This window comes from Danio rerio, chromosome 10, assembly GCF_052040795.2.
Source record: "Danio rerio strain M-AB ecotype USA chromosome 10, GRCz13ab, whole genome shotgun sequence".
NCBI classification, from domain to species: Eukaryota; Metazoa; Chordata; class Actinopteri; order Cypriniformes; family Danionidae; genus Danio; species Danio rerio.
In genome coordinates this window covers 27,077,154-27,098,157 of record NC_141030.1, presented here as the reverse complement: position 1 = coordinate 27,098,157, position 21,004 = coordinate 27,077,154, and the positions used below count along the sequence as shown (strand labels likewise).

The 21,004-nt window shown below is 38.6% G+C and overlaps 2 protein-coding genes, 1 long non-coding RNA gene and 1 pseudogene across 24 annotated transcripts in view; 2 read left to right on the top strand and 2 right to left on the bottom strand.

Moving 5' to 3' along the window:
• LOC147842070 (uncharacterized) overlaps window positions 1–8,029 on the top strand; it is a 47,193-nt gene extending 39,164 nt beyond the window's left edge. The window contains exon 3 of the long non-coding RNA XR_015501155.1: window positions 8,010–8,029. This is a non-coding gene — a long non-coding RNA (uncharacterized LOC147842070). The remainder of the gene's footprint in view (window positions 1–8,009) is intronic.
• The window catches only part of cadm2a (cell adhesion molecule 2a), a 755,249-nt gene that overhangs the window by 439,136 nt on the left and 295,109 nt on the right, over window positions 1–21,004 (top strand).
• Window positions 11,985–17,419, bottom strand: LOC147842069 (hepatic lectin-like; annotated as a pseudogene). Its single transcript, XR_015501128.1, has 5 exons — window positions 17,182–17,419; window positions 15,627–15,875; window positions 15,331–15,458; window positions 15,114–15,220; window positions 11,985–15,005 (listed from the first exon to the last, which is right to left on the bottom strand). The product of XR_015501128.1 is annotated as a hepatic lectin-like (transcript).
• LOC141376365 (C-type lectin domain family 4 member M) overlaps window positions 19,543–21,004 on the bottom strand; it is a 30,717-nt gene continuing 29,255 nt past the window's right edge. The window contains exon 7 of the mRNA XM_087270665.1: window positions 19,543–20,583. The gene's annotated coding sequence lies outside the window, so the exon portion shown is untranslated. The remainder of the gene's footprint in view (window positions 20,584–21,004) is intronic.

Below are 21,004 nucleotides of genomic sequence, written 5' to 3'. Positions count from 1 at the left end.
GACTCCGATACTCGCAGCCTGGCTTTGATCAATGCCTGGTAAATCCCTCGGTGTCTGTTCACGGACAGTCTTGATACCTCTCAGACTATTGTTGATGTGTGTTTGCACTTTAGTGCATATTGTGTGTTTGAGTGAAAGCTTGACTAATAAATACTGCATAATGGATTCCTTCGTGTCAGTCTCCTCGTTACAGAAGACTTCGCCCAACACGGATCCAGGTTTTGTCTCATGAAGTCTCAGCTCAAGCTCAGGTACTAACCACACATCAATAGCAATTAACGCACTTGACTCAGTTAACCGATGAACTGGTGAAATCTCTGCAAAACCTGCAAGCTGCTTCCACAGCGCAACTCACCGCCAACTACTCTACGAGTCAACCCTTGCTGACACAGACCCAGACTGCTTCAGGAGTTCATTTGGCATTCCCCGATAAGTTCTCAGGTAACCCAGCTAAATGCAAAGGTTTTCTATTGCAGTTTAAACTGTTCATTGCCCAGCAACCCCATCTATTTAAGGATGAAAATGGGAAAATCGCTTTTGTATGTTCACTGCTCACTGGAAAAGCTTTAGACTGGGCTACTGCAGTTTGGCCAGATAGTACCCCGATATTCCCCTCATTTAATGACTTTCTCAAACTATTTTGCACTTTTTTTATCATCCTGAGGGTGGTCGTAATGCTGGTGAGGAGCATTTGTGTGTGCAACAGGGAGATCGACCCGCAGCTGAATTCGCTCTGCATTTTCGCACACTGGCAGCGCAAACAGGCTGGGCTGATGATCCACTCACTACACTCTACAGAAAAGATTTGAGACCAAAATTGCAAAAGGAGATGGCATGTCGAGATGAGGGGAAGACCCTGGACCAGCTTATCGAACTTTCAATCAGGTTAGACACCTTACTTCGCACCCGTAACCCTCTGTGCTCTGCCATTTCCAGCCCTGTATGCCCTGAAACTCCCACGGAACCTATGCAGTTGGGCAGAACTCGCTTAACCCCCGAAGAGCGTGAACGGAGGAGGAGGAATCACCTATGCCTGTATTGCGGACTTTCAGGTCATATGAAAATCTTATGCCCCAACAAATCTGCACCTAAAGCTCTTCCGGTGAGTGCCACCATCGTATTCACGACTACTAATGACATTGTGAGCGTTCCTGTATGTCTGAAATATAAGGAGATTGAGATTTCGACTTTGGCTATGGTCGATTCAGGAGCCGCGGTAACTTTATTGACTGCAAGTTTGCTTCTACTCACTCCATCCCTCTAACCTCCTGTACTTCCTCTCTAGCCATCACTGCTATAGATGGGCGCCCCCTGGGGGAAGGACACATAAAGTTCCGAACTCTGCCATTATGTCTTCGCACAGGCTCTCTCCATGTAGAAGAAATCTCCCTCCTTGCTATCGACTCTCCCCGACACAATGTTATCCTCGGACTCCCCTGGTTACAACTTCATGACCTGTAAGTTTCCTGGAAAACTGGTGAGATTGTTAAATGGAGCAAGAAATGCTTTACCCAGTGTCTACACTCTGTTTCTCCTGTCCAGATCAACACCATATCTAGTATGGAAGACTCCGAAATCTGTCAAATTCCCAAGATGTATCATGATCTCCTTGAAGCTTTTAACAAGCAAAAAGCTACTAAGCTCCCGCCGCATCGTGAGTATGATTGTGCCATTGAATTATTGTCCGGCACCACGCCTCCTCGTAGTCGCATTTTCCCTCTCTCTCAACCAGAAACCGAAGCCATGAACTCTTACATCTCTGAGGAACTGAAGAAAGGATTTATAAGACCATCTACATGACCTGCTTTAGCTGGGTTCTTCTTCGTCAAAAAGAAGGACGGCAGTCTGCGCCCTTGTATCGACTACAGAGGTTTGAATGAAATAACCATTAAGTACCGCTATCCCTTACCTCTAGTTCCAGCAGCCTTTGAACAGCTCCGCTCAGCCAATTATTTCACCAAATTGGATCTCCGCAGTGCTTACAACCTTGTCCGCATTCGCCAAGGAGATGAGTGGAAAACCGGGTTCTCTACCATCAATGGTCACTACGAATACCTTGTTATGCCCTTCGGCCTAGCTAACAGTCCTTCCGTGTTCCAGGCATTTATCAATGAGATATTTCGAGACATGCTCAACCAGTGGGTCATCGTATACATTGACATTCTAATATACTCCAATTCCTTGCCAGAGCACATTCAGCATGTCAGAGCAGTGCTAAAACGCCTCATCCAGAACCAATTGTATGCCAAGATCTCTAAATGTGAGTTCCATCAAACATGCATATCATTTCTGGGTTACATCATCAGTCCCGAGGGAGTTGCTATGGACCAACAGAAAGTTGATTCTGTCACTCACTGGCCGCAACCCGAAACCATCCGGCAATTACATCGTTTCCTGGGGTTCGCCAACTTCTACAGACGGTTCATCAGGAACTTCAGTTTAGTAGCTGCTCCTCTCACAACCATGGTTAAAGCCAATAACGCCCGCTTGAAGTGGAACTCGGACGCCATTAGAGCGTTTAACCAACTTAAAGCCCGTTTCACAAATGCACCCATTCTGTGTCATCCAGACCCCACACAACCTTTCGTTGTTGAGATTGACGCCTCCAATTCCGGTGTCGGAGCCATCCTGTCCCAAAGATCCCCGACCACAAATAAGCTCCATCCCTGTGCTTTCTACTCCCGTAAGCAGAACCCCGATGAGAGAAATTATGACGTGGGTAATCGCGAACTTCTCGCCATGAAGGCTGCTCTAAAGGAATAGAGACATTGGCTTGAGGGCGCCAAACACCCATTTACCGTCATCACAGATCACAAGAACCTGGAGTACATCCAATCTAGCAAGCGCTTAAACCCCAGACAAGCTAGATGGGCGCTATTCTTTACCCGTTTTGACTTTCAAGTCACTTACATCCCAGGCTCTAAGAACATTAAGGCAGACGCTCTCTCTCGTATCTCTGACGAGGAAACTTCGCTAGAGGAAGTAGAACCCATTTTGAAGAACCCGTTGATTATTGCACCCATCCGGTGGGACATTGAACACGAGATAACGCAGGCTTCTGGTCAAAACCCCACTCCGCAGGCATGTCCCTAGAACAAGATATATGTGCCCCCCCTGCTCCGTGAAAAACTGATTGCTGAAGTACACAATCACCCCAGCTCCGGCCATCCAGGCAGCACTGCAACGGCTCAATTGATCCAGTCCCGCTATTGGTGGTCGTCCATGAATAAAGACGTGATCAATTTTCTCAAATGTTCCCCCTGTCAAATGGCTAAACATTCCCGTCATCGTCCAGCTGGTCTGCTACAGCCCTTAGAGATTCCCCGTCGCCCATGGTCACACATAGCCATCGATTTTATCACGGATTTACCCCTGTCACAGGAAAACACTACCGGTCGTGTACCGTTTCTCCAAAGCCTGTCGACTCATCGCCATACCCAAATTACCCACAGCCCTGGAAACAGCAGAGCTCCTATGCGAGTATGTCTTCCGATACTATGGTCTTCCTGAAGACATTGTTTCAGACCGAGGTCCCCAGTTCACATCCCGACTATGGTCCGCCTTCTTCCAGAATCTCCAAGTAAATATCAGTTTGACTTCCGGCTATCACCCTCAGTTTAACGGACAGACAGAACGCCTCAACCAGGAGATCGGTCGCTTTCTACGCACCTACTGTCATTCTAACCAATCAGACTGGAATAAGTTCCTCATGTGGGCTGAGTATGCGCAGAACTCCCTAAGGAAGGCATCTACAGGTCTGACTCCCTTCCAATGCGTTCTAGGTTTTCAACCTCCCCTATTTCCCTGGTCAGGTGAAACCACAGAACTCCCAGCAGTCGACACCTGGTTCAGAAAGTGCGAGGAAGTCTGGAACGCAGCTCACACCCACTTGTCACATGCCATCTGAAGATTTAAAGAGCAAGCCGACCGGCACCGTCGTCCTGGTCCCAAGTATTCCCCAGGACAATGGGTATGGCTATCCGCTCGAGAACTTCGCTTGAAACTACACTGCAAAAATTGCAGGTATTGTGCACACACCTGTCATGAATCTTGCTAACAACCCACGTACCCTTTATAAGCCGCACACAAACACTCAGTCAGTGCGAAGTCTTGTTTAGCCCCGGCCAGCATTACTGAGCGTTATCCCCTGCCCAAATCCTCGTGTATCACTCCAGCCTGTTTCTGACTCTGCTTCGCCTTCTGCCTGCCCACGACCCACGCCTGAAATACGGACTCTGATATTCGCTGCCTGCCCACGACCCAAGCCTGACACACGGACTCTGATACTCGCTGCCTGCCCACGACCCAAGCCTGATACACGGACTCTGATACTCTCAGCCTGCCTTCGATTAATGCCTGGTAAATCCCTCTGTGTCTGTTCACCGACAGTCTTGATACCTCTCAGACTATTGTTGATGTGTGTTTGCACTTTAGTGCATATTGTGTGTTTGAGTGAAAGCTTGACTAATAAATACTGCATAATGGATCCCTCCGTGTCAGTCTCCTCGTTACAGTAATATTAAAACCAAATGGGCCTCCGCTTTTTTGTTTTAACAAACTTAACCCTCAGGTTTTTCCAAACTTTTTAGGAAAATACTTTCCTCCTTTCCATGGCTGTTTCAATTTCTAGCCAAGAATTATTGATCATCTGGTTATCTCTATGATCACGCATGTTCGGATCGTTAAGATGTCTGTACAGTCATACTGTTTCAGACAAAATCTCTTCAAAGTGTTTTATATTCAACTCAAATCAAATGCTGCACCACGCAAACTGTTCACCCGAAATCATGTCACGCACACCCAAAGCGAACCTCCACTAACACAGCGATGACGTCACATTCGCTACATGCATTGAGTGGCTAATGCATGTTGGTCTCATTTGTAGTTTTAACACCGTAAATTAAATTAGGACTAGTGAAATAAAGAACTAAAACACCACGAAAACCAAGCAGCAGCAACAAAAAATTATTTAAATGAGCTTTAGATGTAACGTCACATGAACATCGGAAAAATAAAACCTGTGCAAAAATATTTAGGACCTAGAATAGCGAATTTAAGACTTTTTTAAGGCCTAAAATTTAGATTTTAAAATTTTAGACTTTTTAAGACACAGCAGAAAACCTGTGTAAGCCAGATGTCACAGCAGAGGGCAGGTTTCATCCACTTATTTTATGAGCTTTTTGGATATGCACACAAAAACAGTTGATGTAAATGTCAAGATACGCATATATTTAAAAAATGTGTGTGAATGGACAAATCAGCAGGCTGAGCATATTGTAAAATGTCTGAAGTGTTGTTTTGGTCATTCTAAAACACCCTAACCATATCAGTATTAATGTTATTATATTATTAATTACCTTACAGAATTGTCAAAAGCATCTGCAGGTGTTAGAATTGGCTTCTGAGGTGCAAGTCATTTATTAAATGAAGATAATACATTCACGGAGCTTCTCCTACTTAAGCAAATTCTGCTTTTACTTTTTGTTTTTACTTGTTGCCAGTTAATCAGGAAGTGGCGATTTTGTTCTCTTTGACTTGTTGGACGGAAACGTTGTTTTATTTGCACGTTTTTTATCCGATATTCCATTTGCTAATTAAATTCCATACATTAAATTCCATAAGCATTTTTAGATGATAACAAAGCTATTCACACTGCATCAGCACAACTGTCCCCTTTTATCCCTGTGTGACTGGAGGTGAACAGCTCCTCCAGGGTGTGAACAGGGGCAGTCATCTTCTGCTATTTCTTTGTCATTTCTGTGTTCTTCAGATTCATTATTGCTGCCTTGAATCTCCATATGTCAAACACTAACTTTGTGACTGTATGAAAATGGTCAGCGGACGTAAATCTGCAGTAGCCTAAACTTGTTTTTTGGTTCAAATAATGTACCAGGCATTTCATTGGACTGTTTAGATGAGATTTTTTTATTGGCTACCGAAGTCAGGGGTTGAAATATTAATTTAATTACAGTACTCTGTAACGAATTTTGATTTAAAAAGTAACAAAGTAAATTACGCAGCTTAATTTGTACTCAAGTACAAGTAAAATTACTGACGTAAAATTATACTCATGACAGTACAAATACCCCAAAAATGTACTTAATTACAGTAACGTGAGTAGTTGTAATCCATTACTTCCACCACTGCCTTTCAGTTAGTTGCAAAGTTACAATTAATAAATCTGCAAATTACAATGAGTAAATCATTCAATGAATGAAATAACAGAGAAGCACTGCCAAGACAGTTGATAGTTCAGATATAATCACTGATGTTTATGGTAAGGATTACAATCACTGTATATGCAACTTGACACTTAAAATGAAAGTTGCAGCAATTACACTAATTATCCAATTGGTTATAATAGTTATCACAAATGTGTCAAAAATGATACATCTAATAATAAAACAAAGATGTTATTTTTTTTTCTTTTTTTTTTTGTTGTTGTTGTTGATATTTACCTTTTAAAGGTTAATGGTGTGAATGAATAATATGTGCTGGACTAATTAGTTCTTCCTTTTTACAGCAGTTTCTTAAACATTATACTTTATTCTTTTAAGTACATGAAATCTTAAAAATTATATAAATACAACCCAGTGTTTATGTTTGGTTGTTTTGTGAGGTGTCCTCATTTGTTTATAAATTAAAGACATCACAGCATGTTGTTCCATTTATTTGGTTATGTAGAATGAATGGTATGAAAATGTTTTGAATGAACCTTTGTTCATGATTGTGTGTAAGGCTGTAGTGTTCACAAGATGTTTGTCTGCTTGCCCAAGAGAGCATGTTGGAGCTGGAATTAATGTATGCAAACATCCCAAGTCTTAGGAAAGGTCCGTAAGTCTCCCGCATATGAAAAGAGACTACCTGATGCCCGTAAATGAGATATAATGTTCAGGAAAAGTTGTGCACCCCCTTCCGGAAATTATTTTGCCCAACTTAGGACCTGTGTTCTAAAATTACCTGTGCTCTAAATGTGATGCTTATTTACCAGGCAAAATCTAAACAAATTCCATGTACGCCATGACGTACTAACGAAACCAAGTTATTCACGTGTATGCGCAAACCCGGGAGATTTGAAACCTGCGGCCCTGCACTCTAACACAGAAACCCAGACACACACACACACACACACACACACACACACACAAACATGCCGGTCGATTGAAGTCACACTGCAGATGGATATTATCGAGCCTCTACCCAAAGATGAAACATCAGCATTATAACCAAGCAGTTGGAAACTACTGGAAACTTCTGCAACTACATGCTACAAAGAATACTTCATCGGTGTTTGTTAAAGGAAGGATCAGTAAAGAGTAGCTTACTGATAAACGTCAGGAAAGGTTTCTTCCTCCATTTCTCAAGTGTAAGTACGTGCGATTAAAGTTGTTGCCTCGTTGACTCTATAGCTTGCAAATGTATTTAGTTGTGATTTGTTACTTGTAACCGCGTGTACTGTATCAGGGTAACTCGCTATATTCTTATATCGCATGCAAAGCCACATTTAAAACGCGACGCGTGCTGCTTTGTTTACGGAGCTTAATGGAGAAGTAATGTGTGTGTGCTTGTGTGTGTGTGTGTGCGCTTGCTGTCGTCTTGAGGTATGTGTGTGTGTTTGTGTGTGTGCGCGCGCGTTGTCGTCCGGAGGTGCGCGCGCAAGAACGAGAGCAATATATATGTGTGTGTGTGTGTGTGTGTCTGTGTGTGTGTGTGTGTGTGTGTGTGTGTGTGTGTGTGTGTGTGTGTGTGTGTGTGTCTGTGAAAAGAGCAGAGTGAGACAAGCTAGAAGATCTCCTCAACTGTTTTTGGAGTTTTTGCTCAATAAAATAGTTAGTCATTGGTAGTCATTGACCTTGCATGCATATTAGACTGTTGTTGGAGACCCTTACAATCAAGATATGACCCTATTTCATGTATAATATGGGCTCTTTAACAATATTACCAATTATGTCTCTATAGCATTAAGATTTCATGAAGTGTGTTGTAATCCTTTTATTTCTAAGCTTTAGTTTCTAAAGCTTACTGTAACTATGCATGCACTCTGTTTTTGATTCGCTAAAAAATATCAAATAAAAAACTGAAATGTAACACTCAAGACAATATTGCCATAATGCTAGACCTTAACACTTTTTCCCCAATCAAATACGTACAGTAAACAGTATTATTTTTCTTAATGAAAATTGTGTACTTATTCAAACATAAAATAGTTGTTTTGTTGCCCCTGCATTGTCAACAAGTCCAAAATATGCCCAGTTTTTTTTTTGTTTAAAAATAGTTAAATAATTGCAAAGACAATAAACAGACTAAGCAAAAGCAAGTAAATCGCCTTTATATTTTCATATGTAAAAATATAACTAAGAAATGCTCACCCAGAGGTCAGTGTGCTGACATCAACACACTTCCAGGCCCCTCTGCATCAATGTCACTCAGACCAATCTAGACAATGTTTCTGCTAGTAAGCATTCTCATAAATTCCCAAAATTAAGAGTTAAATAAGACCATAAGCTTTATTTTTAGATTACAACAGCAATCTCCCACACACTTGTTCCACTGCTGTTTATGATGATCAGATTTTCTTCTTTCTACAAACAATCTTTTCTGCTCTCTGTCCAGTTTTTCCACTCTGAGGAATGAAAGTAAGCACTGAAGTTGTAATTTCCATTTAGAATCGTCAGAGCACTGATCTGTTGAAATGAGATGTTAACAAATCTAGTATGCAGTTTTTCTCAGTCGCTTTGGTGTGTTTCTCACAAAACTAGTGCATTTCTGCACAATAGTTAGGCATTTCTCAAAGCAATTAGTACAAACTGCAAAACCTAGTTGATAACCTGCTAAAGCATGTCACTTGCTCAAAATTAATAGCCTATTCCTCAAAATAAAGTATTCATGTCAATCAAAGAGACAGTATCATCAAAATGAAAAGTCCTGACATCATTGTTTATGAACAAGATAGTCAAATGTCTTTGTCATGTTTTCATTATGACAGTTTACTCTGAACATTTTTTCAATGCAAAAAAGTCAGATGTTGGTGTCCTGAAAATGCTCAAGACAGCAGTATAGACTATTTGCACAGCCATTTGAAAACTACAGTAAAGTTAGGCATCACTGCATTTAGTGAGGTATCTGAGTACAAGACACTGAATATGTATGTTTCACATTATTATGTTATTCACAGCATTGTGCAAAAGAATAAACACAGCTTTATTTACAACAAACATAAACTCTCTTTGGGTAAAGCTGTGCACAGCTGTAAACAATATTGCAGTACAAATTGGAACTAAACCTATAAAATACACAGGTCTGTAAATCATTCATGAAATTGTTACATTTTTGTTAAAAGGATATGTTTTTCGCAGCAGATGCCCTTCCATCTGCAACCCATCACTGGGAAACATCCATACACACTCATTAGGCTTGGGCGGTATCCAAATTTTGATACCGTCAAACCGCCTCTATATTTTACCCCGGTATCCGGTATTACCGGCGTAATAAAAAAAATTATGACGTAAGGCTCAGACAGCGTCACCAAACTGTTGGCTTAAGCCTAAACCATTCAGAAACTGAATACATTCTATGCGAACTTAGGCTCGCGGTCAGAGAGAGAGAGAGAGAGAGAGAGAGAGAGAGAGAGAGAGCCCAAAGCGACGCACAGCACCTCTCTCTCTCTCTCTCTCTCTCTCTTTTACACATGCACACACACACACATCTCTCCCGCGATTTATTCAGAAATTTACTCCCACACCATAAGAAATCTGGCCGGCTCCCGCGGAACAGCAGCGGGAATGCACAGCTGTAATCGGGCAATAAAAATTATACCCGATAGGTCCCGAGTCCGACAGGTACATTTTGATTGACAGCTTTATACAGCGCGAACCCGTTCACAGCCCGACATTAAAATGTGCTCATGCACACAGCTCTAATGCATTTTTTTCAAGAATGAGTCATTTATATGTTTTAACATCATTTATTCGTAACAAGCGTAGACTATAGGCCACTTGAAAGTTGGAACAAAGAAATAAAATAAGTCCTACATCGTAACATCTCAGCACTCTATAGGTCTAGGTACATGCACTTTGCCTTTAAATTAGCCTACACACCAATGAAAAGAAATCTTGCTTAACAAATCAAATTAAAATAAACTCTAAATGGTGACGGGTATTTTGGCAATAACGAAATTAAGATAAAGGCTGTGCAAGTTGTTTCTCCACTTCTCTTCACAATCTGGCATTAAGGCGGCGGTGAAGCTGAATAATAAAAGAATAATGCCACCATTAGCCTGTATACTCTGTCTACATTATGATTATATGGTTTAATTAATATTTATTTATAATTTAAAAACCCTTTACTCACCAAGATTAGGCTACGTGTGTTTGTGGAGGAACATTATTAAATCCACTGCTTTTAGCGCAGTCTCTCACTCATAGTGCGTCCAACAGCTGAACACCCTTTCCTGCGGCTACAGGTCGAGATGCAGAGTTCTGATCCGGCTGAAGTTTTGGGTAGGATTGTTTTTTCATCTTCTACCAGTCAGAAACATGCATTTAATTTTCCATGACAGCAGTTTCACTTTAGCGAATGGCCTCTTCTTTTTACCTGTCAGCTTGCGGTTTAGGGCTCTACCGTAATACGCAGTGTATGAGCGACCGCGAAATACCTGCGGCTGGAATAACCGCTCCTTATGAGCTAGTGACTGGCTTGACCGCCGTCAAAATTCGCTTTTTTACTACTTCATCATCATTTGTTTCACCTTTGCAGGGATGGATTTTAATGCAGGGATTTGGATTTTTTCGGGTCTCGCCGGGTTGGGGCAAAGATCTTTAGCTCTAATGCAGACCTCTCGTTCATATTAACCACGTCTCTCTTCTGTTCAGTCGAAACTCCCAAACTGCAGGACACTTTGAAGCGCGACTCGTCACGTCTCCTCTCCCCCTCTCTCCCTCCCTCTCCCTCTTCCTCTCCCTCTCTCCTCCACACTGTCCCGTGATGACAACCACACATACGTTTGTGTAGGCATTAAATAAAGGATATTTAATATTTTATGACGGTATAACGGTATTGAAACTGACACCGTTGCTATTTTTAGATCCCGCGGTATACCATAATACCGTAATACCGCCCAAGCCTAACACTCATTCACAAACATACACTACAGAAAATTTAGTCTACCCAATTCACCTGTACCACATGTCTTTGGACTTATGGGGGAAACCGGAGCACCTGGAGGAAACCCACGCAAACACGGGAGGAACATGCTTACTCCACACATAAACGCCAACTGACCCAGCTGAGGCTCCAACCACTGATCTTCTTGCTGTAAGGCACATGTACTACCCACTGCACCACCATGCAGCCAGTATTAATACAAGCTTTTTAAGTACAAAATAGTATTTTGGGATTTGTAATTTATTGGGTTAATGAAAATAGGTTAATATTTTGTATCAAAATACTTTAGTGTCTTGTTTTTGTGTATTATTAAAATACTGTAAAATAATTTGTGTGAAGTCTAATGAAATAAAAATGCAGCCTATGATTCATGCTTTCTCAGTTATTTGTCTTGAAAATTGTTTAAGAAGGTGGTCAACTCTTAAAGTTTGGATGGAAATTATGCAACACACGTGAAGAAATTAACTGAAAAATGGCAACAAAAGTCAACAATTATTAAAAATCAGTGTGATGCTGCATAATGCTGCACAACATATAATGGCAGTATAATGTACAATTTGGCATCAGCATCTTAATTTAAGAAAAGAAATTGAATAAAATATTAGTATTTATGAAAAGGATGCATAGAGCCTTCAGCACATAATCATTCTCAGTCTCTGTGCTGCAGGTGGAAACTGAAAAAATCTTAGAAAAATGAGTATACTGCACAAATAATAGTAGTTTTGGATGGATTGCTGGTGTGTAGTATGAGACACAGATATTTAATAATACTCCAGTCTATACAGACTGGTCAAAAACTCCAGACTCTCGTTACACAGCAGCGGCAGGATGTATATTAAAAGTTTATTTTAAAAATCAGATAACTCTAACATTTTTTATAGATATTATATTTCATGTTTAAAATGCATTGAAGAGTACAATTGCAAAAAATTGGAGATTTCAGTAGTTTTTAGAATTTACGTTTTTACAAGTATTGAAGATTTCAATTGCAAAAAATACATAAATAAATAATAACCTCTTCATTTATCACCCTTTTAAAATATAAGACTGTTAGGATTGTTGCAGTTTCACTTGCCACGCAACTGATGGAAACAAAATGAAGAGATATAGTACTATATTCCATATATGCCTTCTGTATGAAATATGTACAAGATGTATGCTAAAATGAAAGAGAAATCAGTTTAAGGCATTGATCATTGATTGAAGGCTTGCAAAGAAATGTCATGATCCCTTGAAAATGCATTTTGTAGTATTTTAATTTGATACTTCTTGTGGCTGCTATATTTTGTAGTTTATTTTGATACATTTAAAACTGAGGTATTTATTATGTTATTAAAAAATGTATTTTTGCCCATCCCTGTTTGGTTCTATAATGAAGCAATTCAGTTACATTGCCTTGTGTTATAATCTCATGCTGAGGTTCTGTCCTTGCACTCCTCATAGTACCTGCATTGATTTTGCCATACACACTATTTGACATTTTCAATCACAGTAAATATGTTGTATAACTAATAGAAGCTGTCTGTGTTCTTGTGTTTACTGAAGCTTTACTTATTACAGGCGAGTCTAAATTGTAGCTAGTGCATAATGTCAAAACAGAAGAGCAATTCGGAAGTTCCACCCGCATGTGCTAATTCATAAGCAGGGGTAAGTGCAGTAATAGTCTTGACAAAGGTCAAAGCAGCAATCACATGATATTTTGTAGCTTGGTTCAGCACTTTATTGCTCTGTTCTTAAACTTCAGGGCAATGGAAATAGCCACTACATTTATACATACTTGGTAAATTCCTTTATTTTACTAAAAAAAAGTGACAGTTCACATAAAAGTGAGAATTACTTTAACATGTACTTTCCCTCATGTGGTTTTAAACCTTAATAAGTTTATTTCTTCTGTTGAACACAAGCTGAGCATTTTTCAAAATATCTTCTGTAATGTCTCACAGAAGAAAGCCTGTCAAGTGAAGGTTAAGTAAATGATAACTGCATTTTAAACTTTCCAATTTAGCAATGGTATCTGGATGCAGCTTTTATGATGCAAGCTGAGATTGCATCGCTCAGAAATGCAATCTCAGACACAATGCACTCAATGGAGCTAGTGACGTCACTGTGAGGGGTAGGGTTAGGGGTGGGGTTAGATGAGCGCATTAAAAAAGCATCGGCTGCAGCTCTGATTGCACTGCAGCCAGACCCCTCTCCAATTTAGGCAGTTGAATGGGGCTATCTCTGGATAGCATTGGGAAAATGGGACAAATTGGAAATAGTTGTTTCACAAAAAAAAGAAAGAAAAAAAAGAAGGAAAAAAACACACTTAATATTTTATAATAGAACAGGAAATGTTTTGATTAAAGATACAGATAGCTATGTTACATAGCTGCCCGCTGCTAGTCATGTCTTTCTTGTGTTAGACAATAGCCCCTTTCACACAGTGATACTGGTAAATATGCGGAAAATTTCCGGAACGACTTTACCGGTATATTCAAAAAAGCGCTGTTCACACAGGCGAGGACGTTACGGAAATTTTCCGGAAAAGAGCATTCACACATCCATTCCAAAATACCGGTAAATTCTGACATCATTCACCACAAATGAGCTTTAAACGGCTGCGCTTGTATTTGTAAACATTTGACTAAATTACAAACTCTGGATGATCAATATTGTGAACAACTTTCGCAGGATCACTTTCTCATGTCGAGATGTTCATAATATGTGCGTGTGCAGGCTAAGCTTGAAGGTAAACAAACAACGGCTTATCATAAGCATCTCATCGATGATTATTTAAACAGTTGGGATAAAGAAGAACATATAAACGTGATCTGACTAACTTGTAGCAGCTAAATGTGTCTGGAAAAATATTCAAAGGTTTTTATTCTCACAAACCGCACGGACGTAAATGCGTCTGACTGTTGTGATTGGCTAAAGCAGACGTCTCACGTCAGCACGTTCTAGACGTGCAAGCGCTTAATACGGTAATCTTCCTTCTGCATTCACACAGAGCAGCATTCCGGCAAATTGCCGGTAAAGTTACAACTTCTCTTTCCGGAAAATAGCCAGAACGAATTTACCGGTATTTTCAAAAAGGACCTGTTCACATATACAACCTTTACAAAGGTCTGTATGTGTGAAAGGGGCTAATGTTGTGCTGTGCTGCACAGTACTGCAGCATTGTGTGTGGTCACATTCATTCACTCAGTTTTTTTTTTACTAATATAACAAAGTAGGTTTAATAAATATTTTTTTTCTTCTCATGAGAAGAAGAAAATAAATATTTATAACACCTAATTTGTATTTATTGGGTTTTACTATGCTCAAATTGCTTTATTTACTCAAATGGATTAAGTTCACAGTACTCATTAGGATTCGTTTTCAAACTTAAATGATTTGTTAAAATTGATTTCCTCAAATGGTTTAAGTTATCTTATTTTGGGTTTTACAGTGTATGGAAAATTCAAACCGCTGAATATCAGTACTAACCAAAGATATGTATAAAGTGCTTTTTAGAATTGGTGTTCCTCATACGAGGCTCATCATTGTTGTGGGGTCAATGTCATCTAACGTTTAAAAAACCTTGCTTTAGCGATTCTGAAGAATTTGGATAATATTTGTTGGATAATACTTTGTTAGGGTTGGCATTGTAATTTTGAATTTAACATTAAAAACAAAACATTTTTGTTGCTTAAATGGTAACTGGTCAAATATTCTTCTCACAGATCCATTGATGAGCACCATCACATGCAACATCAAGCCATCCTATTAACTCAGGGTGCTTTTTTAAATGGGTCACAGCACAGTTCTCTGTTTCTCGTCCATTGGGCTCAGTTATTGATCCAGAGGAAGCCCAGAACCTGCATGAACAGATCAACATTAGGTGTTCAGTGCTGCTGTATGATATGCTACTGGTCGTGAAGAATCATTTATTAGATTATGATCATTTCAGTTTAGTGATTTCTCACCTAGAGGTCAGTTTACTGCCATCAACCCATTTCCATATTCCCTCTTCATCACTGTCAGTCACACCAATCCAGAATTCATTGTTACCAGTGATCTTCATAATAAAGTCCTGAGCAAATGAAACAATGCGACATTTGTTTATTCAACCAATATTATTCACATTTTGTCTGTCCATCTCTCACTTCTAAGCACCACAAACACACACCATCTCTCACTCACTTGTTCCTGTTGGTTGTTTATGATGATCAGGTCTGCTCCTCTGTCTGTACAGTATCTTCTGCTCTCAGTCCAGCTCTTTGTCTCATTGGACAAGTAGTAAAAACTGGATTGATTGTAAAACCATACAGCTGTTAACAAAACAAGTTTAGCTATTAGTATTTAGTATATTATTGCATTTACAATGACACAGTTGTGACTTACAGTAGATAAAGTACATTTATATACCGTATTCACTAAAGCATTCTAAGTCTACAAGCAGCGTAAATTTGCTAGACATGCAGATTAAAGAAATTTACCTTCTTGACCAAACATCTGAAGTTGCTTTATTAGTTGGTCTCTGTCCTTCAGAAGGTTTGTTAGCTCGTCTTTGGCTCCTGTGAGGTTGGTGATGTTGGTTATTAGATGGTGTCTCTCTTCTGCACAGTTTGTGTTGTTTGTATAGATGAAGACACTCAGAACTATGACTGAAGTCAGCAGAAGGAAACACAACAGCACCAAACACACTGGCGTTGCTCTGGAGCATCTAGTCTTCATTGAATCACTTCCTGGAGATGACAGACATGAATAAAAATGTTTCTTTATCAGACAAAAATGAAAGTGTGTTTGTATTAGTACCTGTTTGATTTCGATGAGAGGACCTGTCCATCTTCTGTCCTGAATCAATGTTTATGTTGCCATAAATAGGCTGAGACATTTTTATTCCGCTGGTCATCTATAAATAATGAATTAATGCATTTTTTTGTTTGTTTGTTTCGAATGTCTAGTTCTGTGCTGTTGAGCCACTAATATTAGCATTTGAAGCTAATGTGGCAAACATGCCAACGTATAAGACCATGTGACATCCTGTATCTGTTCACATACACAGAAAAGTCTCACTAAAGGTCCCCATTGTGGTTGTGTGGTTAGATGTATCTAAGTGGTTAAAATAGAAGTTAACAGAAGCCCAGTAAATATATTCACACGAAAAGTTTTTGTTTTATTCCTTTTAAAGTAATAAAACATAATAATAAGAACAGCAGAACAGAAGTGCTCTGAGGTCAGCTTGGTAAAAAAATTGATTTATATCAAAATATATCACAAATAAATAGCAAATTGAAAAAACAAATAAACTCACTATATCTCATTTCAGAGGCTGCATTCTCTGAAGGATGTGAACTTTAAAGGTGGGTCCTTCGAAATCCACACAGGCCGAACTGAGCGTTTTGAAATGAGACAATCTAGCCTACAGAGGAAAGATTTCACCACCAAGCAACAGCTGCCGTTAATAAGCTGTAATAAAATTTGTAATGACTTTTCCCAAAGTGGTTTTAAACATAAACAATCTAAAGGCAAAACACGGTTTACCAAAAGAGCAAATACTGTATTTCCTTTGATTCACATATATACGCTTAAAAATGTAAATCTGTCATTTTTTGGTAGGACATTTCATTCTCTTTTTGAATTATAACATACATTTACATCAGACATTTTAAATGGTAGTCTTAAAATGTTTTTTTTTTTTTTTAATGTCCTGCCGTTATCAGCGTGCACTAAATCTTGGGTTTTTTGAGGCTACAAATGATTCACAAATGATTGTGTTCTTCAGTAATTAGGAAAAGAATGGGTGCATTGAATGATGCATTTTGAGGCTGCATTTGAAAAAGACTTTGAATTTTTTTTTTTTTTAAATGAGACGATGACGGAGCACCCTTCGAATACATCTTTCGGAGGATGCAAGCTCTGAAATGAGACAGATATTGTAGTATTGTATCGGATTCTTACATTAAACACCACATACTGTGTACAATACGCAGATATGTGACCGCACAAGCGAACCATTGACAATGTTATTAAAGAGATTAAAGTGATTACCTGTATTTTGAAGTGGTTGTTGTGTGTTTGACTCTGTCCTGAAGTCATGATCTCCCACACAGTCTGCACTCTCATAGATAACCACTGCCATCTCCACTCGCTCTCTGTTCATTCTCTTAGACTCATCACATTGTTATAAATATCCTCAGACATTTCAACTCTCAGAGCTGGAAACTGTTTTAATTATTGTTCCTGTGTAGAAGTGTTTTAAAGAAGCTGGCATTACTTTTGTAACACTGTTTGCTTAACCTGTGGTCAGGGTGTGAAATGATATGACACTTATAGTACTGTAAGATGAGAACAATCTAGATACTTATTCATTGACTTCTATAAAAACACTTTCTAAGCTTAATAGTTTTCATTTTAACATTAGAAAATTTACATTTTAAGCAGTTTAGTTTAAATCATGCACTTTCTGTCTATAATTGTGTGTGAAAATTATTACAGCAATTTTTGCAATTTAAATCTTTGCACTGTTTAGGTGATCATCATTTGGAATAACCAGCACAATTTTATTTCTAAGATGTTTAGAAGAACACACAATAACAGCAAACAGCATTGGTGCTCCTCAAAAGAAAGAGGGCAGCAAACAACTGTCAGTTGGCCTACAAAATGAGACACAAACCGTGAGGAGACTCAAGATTTTATAGTTTACAAAATTAAAATGCAAAGAAATAAACAATAAGTAATTCAATGGCATGCTACATATAACCACAATTTGTTATATTAAATCGATAATCATAAGATTATCATATATATATATATATATATATATATATATATATATATATATATATATATATATATATATATATATATATATATATATACGATATATGAGGAGAACTTCTCTCTTCCTCAATCCCTAGGTCTGAATGCAGACACTGTGGATAAAAGTGCAGCAGGTCTCTTGCCCTATCTGTTCCAACCATTAGCCCTGATTAGCATCTGTATGATTTTAAACACAGGCAAACACAACAGCCAGGATAAGTGATTTGTCTGAATGGTAACACACTCAACTGATAAAAGAGAAAGTCTGCCATTCTCTTGTACAGCTCTCCCGCTTTGCTGTATCAACCCGGACAGTATCACAGGGAAAAACATGCATCAAACCCTGTGGATCATGGAAACAAGCACATACAACCTGTGCCGTGTGCGGAGATGGTCTCACCCAGTCATTGGGTCTCACAGCTTGACAGATCTGCCTTACCTTTGAAAAAGTACTCTCATGAATAATAAAAAAGCAGTATTCTCATGATAAGAAAACTTTGCTATAAATACTAATGAGAAGTCGACGCATCATCACTCTACTAATGTGCATTACATAACCAATTTTTGACCCGCTCCAATAATTATTTTAAACTTGAAAGATGAAATTAGCTGACAAAAGCTCAAAATGATCCGGTTTTCCCTACAATTAAAGCTGACAGGTGCTAATGTTTTCTTAAATGATGCTCAGTACATACAACTTAAATTTTTTTTAAAGTACCCCAGGGTGTCTTTAACCTTTACCAAAGAGTTGTAAATGCTATACAATATAATACGCTCATATATTTTCTTTTACTATGAATTACTATAGCATTTTAAATGCAACATCTGGTTTTATTGGATTTGTTTCTTTGTTTTGCTGTTGTATTTAGTATAATTTGTTTCTGTTTGGAACAACATATCAACAACAGTAAATAAATGAACTAATTGATCATGCTTTTTTGTTTCATTGACAGATTTATTGATCACTAATATATAGTTGACTTGGATTAAAGTTGACTTGTTAAAAAAATTGCTTTGAAGTAGCCAAGGCGACGCAGTGGGGCAGGAGATATTACTGTCACCTCACACCAAGAAGGTCGCTGGTTCAAGCCTTGGCTGGGTCAGTTGGCGTTTTTGTGTGGAGTTTGCATGTTCTCCCTGCGTTTGCGTGGGTTTCCTCTGGGTGCTCCGGTTTCCCCCACAGTCCAGAGACATGCGGTACAGGTGAATTGGGTAGACTAAATTGTCTGTAGTGTATGAGTGTGAACGAGTGTCTGTGGATGTTTTCCAGAGGTTGCGGCTGGAAGGGCATCCACTGCGTAAAAACCCTGCTGGATAAGTTAGCAGTTCATTCCGCTGTGGCAACTCTGGATTAATAAAAGGACTAAGCCGAGAAGAAAATTAATGAATGAATGATGCAGCTAAACTATGTATACCTCTTAGCTTGCTACATTTCCTACGGGGTAGCTTTCAGTGTACTTAAGCTACATTTTAAGTAGAGTAAATAGCTTAGCTTTCTACATTTTCTAAGTAGCTTACACAACAGTGACATTTTCTATGACTTCTGTTTTGTAATGCTAGCTAAAGGTTATCAGGATGGATCTTTTTTTTCTGTTGTACATTTTAATTCTGGCTTTTGTCCTTCTTTTCAATTCAATTTTAAGATGACTTTGAGAGAACGTCTGAGGAACGATCTGAGGTCAGGTTGCAAAGGCCCAAATCATATGAAACAACACTTAAATCTCATTATTACTTTGAGATCTTTGAGATTTAATGAATATTTTAAATTTTTTTATTATTTTTGTCAGTGTATGTTTTTATCAAGATAGAAATGTCCAGTTTCAGGTCAGGATCCCAAAGAAAAATAATTGCATAATTGTATTCAAAATACTATTTTCACTAAACTGATTTATTAGCTCAAAAATAACACTTTTGTGGAATTAAAGTTCCTAAAAAAATGGCTTTAAGTCATTGCAGTCAAGCAGCATAAATATTTGGAATTTAGAAGAATGAACAGCAGTGACGCATGTAATACAGCAGTTATTTAATACAGTCAACAAGTAAAATATAAGATAGCACCAACTGTGTTTGTTTGAAACAAGAGAGTGAGTCAACAGTGTGTTACTGGACACATGGATTTAGCAATGGCTTTGAATATCTTCATTTGCTGCATATTATATAGACCAAATAACATGTTATCAGATTACATGATACAATATCCGAAAAAAATCTGACCTTGGAATCTCCCAAAAGGCCAATCAGAATCCAGAGTAAAGCATGTGTGTTTATAAATTGATTGCATCCTAGTGTTAAATTCTTTAAACTACCTCATGATGCTATCTTTAAGGTTCTGCATGTATGGTAAAATAATAGGTTGGCAACTTGTTAAAAATAACAACAATAAACAAGAAACAATTCTATTTTAGTCAAAACTGTGAAGCCCATTCTTCAAAGTAGAATAGAAGAGGAATTAATTACACATTCCTCTTCTTTTTTACCATCATAAATGACATGTTTGTTCATTTATTTGCTAGATGTTTAGAAGAACAGTCAGCAACTTCCTGAAGTCACTTCCCGAATGCACTAGACATGGTGCCAGTATGTCTTTCGCCATATACAACTATTCAGTACACCTTTCTTCATTGTTTCCTGCTGATAAATCACAAGACATATGGAGCTGTTTATTCAAATGACAATTGCAACACAAGTGCTGATGCCGTCATCAATAATGGCGCAAATACAATTAAGATTCGATGTTTGGTTACGAACACATCAAAGAGCAATCCACAGTAATTAAATTTTATTTTTATCTTATTTGCTTTAGGATGTCACAATTTTCTGTAACTAACAGTGTTGGAGAAAGTTACTTTTGAAAGTAATGCATAATAATATTGAGTTACTCCCCAAAGTTACTCCCCCAAAGTAGTTTTGTTACTTGGTTCTCCTTCGGATGGGGAACTCCAATGCTATGTGGAAAATCTTCCCCTATGGGGTTTTCGTCAGAAACCAATAATCTGAAAGAGTATAAAATCAGGCCAATAAAATGCCAAATTAATTGGCGGCGTCAGCATGT